A 4,350-nucleotide genomic window follows, 5' to 3' on the forward strand; every position below is an offset into this window, starting at 1 on the left:
ACCGTAAAGGTAATCTCTCATCTTATTCTCGTTGGATTATGTGAAATTTTCATGGGTTTAGCTTGTAATTTAACATATTTTTGTTTGATTGCACTCTTAGTGAAATTGATAGGACTTGGGGTTCAAAACCCAGAAACCAATTTTTTCTTTCTTTTAATGAATCTAGGCCCTGTCATGGTGAATTAAAAGCATCAAAGTTTAGAGCAAATGCTTTAGAAAACCATATGACTGGGTTGCCCTGCTAATCGTTTTTTAAAAAATTTCGGGATGAGATTGAGATAACATAAGTATTAACTAATAACATTTTACAAGATTATCTCTGTGAACTGAAAATGAATTTAAAGTTTGTATATTTCCTTATTGGTTATACTTTCGTGTTTTTGATTCCTCTGATCTATGTGTATATTTATTGAGTGTGTTAAACTTTTGTTTGTTTATTAGATGTAGCTGCAAAAACACAATACTGAAGCACATGGGATCAAGTACAATAATAGTTTACATTGTACTGCTAGGATACTAAGGACTGAAGGAGTATGCTTCCGATTTAGCTAGATTCATTATTTTGTTATATATATGCTCATTTAAATTGGATGAAGATGTGATAATATGCTTGTATCTTGATAGGAATTTTTCAGGTATCTGGCAAGCTTCATTCTCTGTTATTAATGTAATTTTAGCAACTTTCTATGGCACTAATTACCGGTTGACTCATGCAGATACGGGACTTAATAGAAGCTTCCTCAGGGGTTCATTTTTCTGGATTTCACATGAACGGTCTGCAGGAAAGGCATTCAAATGTGGACCAACCAACAACCTCTGCTACAAATAACATTCTTATGCAACCTTTTGTCATAGGTAAAGTTGGATTGGAAAACTACATTGTTACGACATTCTTCTTTTTAATTTTTTTTTAATATATATCACGAATATGCCTTTAAACTTGGATTGGAACACGTACAAGCAGCCAATACTTCACTTTTCTTTACTAAATAGATATCATCCTAAGTTGAGGGAAAAATTATGCTGTGGTCAGGGATGGACCTACATAGTGACCAGGATGGGAAATAGCCCCCCTACAAAAGATTTGTATATATATATATATTTTTAATATATCTTCCCGAAATTTCACCTTCTTATCTATGTGGTTCTTAAAAATTTTATTGTTTCCACCCTTAGCTTTTTTAAAAATTCATTATTTTGTTTCTTTGGTAGCCTCTTGTATTTCTATATGCTGGACTATGGTCTTGGCGCATAAGGTTTTCGTTCTTTTAAGAAGAAGAATTGTTGGAAGAAGCTTGTTCTTCTGTAGTCTCTTCTAGATATCACATTATTCTTTGCATGGAAGGGGTTGCTGGTGGAGCAGCATTTGGTAAGACTACAGTTTGTGATATGATTATACAGCAACTTCATGACCAGCGTGTTGTTCTTGTTAATCAGGTAATCTCATCATGAAAATTTTCATGATTTGTATGATTCTAGGCTTCTGGTTTTCTCTACTTGAATATAATTGATTTGAAACATACTTATTGATTTATTTGCTTGTAAGAAATTTAATTATATTTATGAGCTGAACTTGGTAACACTCAGCTCAAGGGTTAAAATAGTTTTGTGTTGATTCTTAAGTTGATTTTTCTTTTGGCACATTTTTGGGTACTTGTGGATTTTCTGGTTTATGATGGTAAGTTTAACTAAATGGAAATCCATATTTCTACTGTTTATTTGTTTCATAAATTTTCTAATATTTATGTCATTTTATGCTTGAGGTAAAATCTAGAAAGCTTTTATTTATAAAAATATCCGTGTATATGTGTTGCACATCATTCTTATAATACTTTTGTTTATGCTTTCTCAGGATTCTTTTTACCATAATTTGACACCAGAAGAACATGCAAGAGTACATGAATACAATTTTGATCATCCTGGTGAGGGAATTTCTGTTTTAGTCACATTATATTTTTTATAGGATTATATAGTGTTTGACTGCATTTAAACCAAGAAATGAGATTTGTGCTATTAAACTTTATGTAATTTAGTGCCCATTTGTACACAGTTTCTAATACCTGTATCTTGCTAAAAATTCACAAAAATATAGTATATTTTTAGCCATTTAGTGGGGCACATTAGAATTGGTTTGCTTTGTAGCCATAACTAGCCTAACTATGGTATGTATTTCTCCTATATGGTGCATGATGTCTCTTTCATGTCTTTTGATGTAAAATTGCTTTTATTGTCAGATGCATTTGATAATGAGAAACTTTTAGCTTCTATGGATAAGTTGAGGAATGGGCAAGCAGTAGATATTCCAAACTATGACTTCAAGAGTTATAAAAACAATGTCTTCCTGCCTAGAAGGGTAACTTTTGTTTTCTTAACATGCTGGTCTAATGAATTGCCTCTTGTTTTCTTATACTTGTCTTACCAAAGAGAAGTTATAGGAGAATTAAAGTTATTCAGTACTTACAGTATGTGCATGCTTGCAATTATCAGTATGTTTCTTATCTCTATTAGTATTCTGAATTAGAGGACCCTTACTTCAACAATATGGCGGCATATGTTGTGCAGGTAAACCCTTCAGATGTGATAATTTTGGAAGGCATTCTCATTTTTCATGATCCCCGTGTTCAATAGTTGATGAATATGAAGATATTTGTCGATACAGGTCATTTATTTTCTTTTTTATCATTTAGGCTACTTGATGTTCTTACTCTGTATTTCTGATGCTTTTCATTAGTTACTATTACAAATATGTGGTCTTGAGATGCTTATCTGACTATTTTTTTTCTAATTTATTCAGTATTATACCATTACATTTAAGATTCAATTAATATAATGATTTCTTTTATAGTTTCTGCATTAACTATGGGATGCCATGATATGTCACTTTATAGTGTTACTAAGTTGAGGCACTTCACATTGAAAAATTTTCAGTGCAGATGCTGATGTTCGTTTAGCAAGGAGGATAAGGCGTGACACAGTAGAAAAAAACAGGGATATTGGTACAATTCTTGATCAGGTTAGCAACTATTCATGTAATTTTGTAATCATTCTTATTGCCAAGAGATTATATCTTTGAATTTTTGGGCCTCAATTAAGTTTAAAGTATCAATGAATATACCTCAGGAGATGAAACTGCAACTCTGGTGGTAATTATGTTTTGTTACTTGTTAGTAGCTAGAAATGTCAAAGTGCTGTTTTTGAAAGTGATCTTTGTGACGGATGTCAAAGTGCTGGTGGATATTTGGAAGACTTTTTGATGTTCCATTTGGCCATTCCTCACTGTTAAATATAGCTGCTAGTATCATGCTTGTTTATTACATCATTTTTTGTGAGTAGTGCCTTTTTCTTGATTTAAATCCTTAATTTGTTTTGGTTAATGATGGCTCTTTATCTATTGTGGTATAGGCGCAAATGCGAGATTTGGCAGGGTTTGTCGAGACAAAACAACAGCTCTTGTCTCTAAAATCAAATCATCGTATGAATTGGATCGACTTTACTGTTGCTCATCATTTAAACTCAAAGTACGAATTTGACCTTATTTATTGATCCTTTATTTATATATATTTATATATTTATCTTTCTAGTGGACATCATTTACAGTGACAAACCTAAATTGTTTTTCTTGTTGGTCCCACTTACTAATGTTACTCAAATACTTAATGTTTGATATAAACAACCAAGAAGTTTCCAAAATTATGTTAATTTGGATGCCATAATTGATGCCCTGATGGTTACTTATGTTCTTAATAATAAAATGACTTTTTTTTTACAATGTGCAGGTATATTGAGATGATTTCTTTGGAGCAATTTTTGACAACATTTGTAGTTGAGGCCTTTAGAATGGAAGAATGTATTTCACTAATTTTTGTATACATTTCTTGTTTTGTATTTAGTGATAAAGGAATCTGAATTGGGCATAAATTATGTTGTAATATGATTTCTTAAGCCTAGATTAGTAGACTAAATATTGTAATTACATTTGAGTAATTAATAAAAATCTATTTATGTTACCTTATTTGGCTTCAACTTTCATATTTGTTTTCCTAGTTTTGTGTAAGTAAAAAAAGATTATGTTTCTCTAAGCTAATATAACACAAAAAATGTGTTATACTAAAGTGTAGTATAACACAAAAAAAGTGTTATAGTATCGACTATAAATAACATAATTCAACACTTATCTATATATTAAAATAACACAGAAATTGTGTTATCGTTGACAATACAATAACACATCTATATAACACTGATAAAGTGTTATGTAAAGTACCCTGACCTACGATAACATAGTCTGTCTTAACACATCAGAAAGTGTTATCGTAGGTTTTGATAACACATTTTTGGTGTTATTAAAAG

General features: G+C 31.1%; 2 long non-coding RNA genes across 2 annotated transcripts; both read left to right on the forward strand.

Annotated features, from left to right (window-relative positions):
- The first annotated feature begins 1,810 nt into the window (after positions 1-1,810).
- LOC133780503 (uncharacterized) lies at positions 1,811-3,013 on the forward strand. Its single transcript, XR_009869369.1, has 4 exons — positions 1,811-1,922; positions 2,235-2,353; positions 2,563-2,659; positions 2,934-3,013. It is a non-coding gene; the product is annotated as an uncharacterized LOC133780503 (long non-coding RNA).
- Positions 3,014-3,420: 407 nt separating this feature from the next.
- Positions 3,421-4,012, forward strand: LOC133780504 (uncharacterized). Its single transcript, XR_009869370.1, has 2 exons — positions 3,421-3,518; positions 3,777-4,012. It is a non-coding gene; the product is annotated as an uncharacterized LOC133780504 (long non-coding RNA).
- The last annotated feature ends 338 nt before the right edge of the window (positions 4,013-4,350 follow it).

The sequence above is a fragment of the Humulus lupulus genome, chromosome 5 (assembly GCF_963169125.1).
Source record: "Humulus lupulus chromosome 5, drHumLupu1.1, whole genome shotgun sequence".
Lineage (NCBI taxonomy): Eukaryota > Viridiplantae > Streptophyta > Magnoliopsida > Rosales > Cannabaceae > Humulus > Humulus lupulus.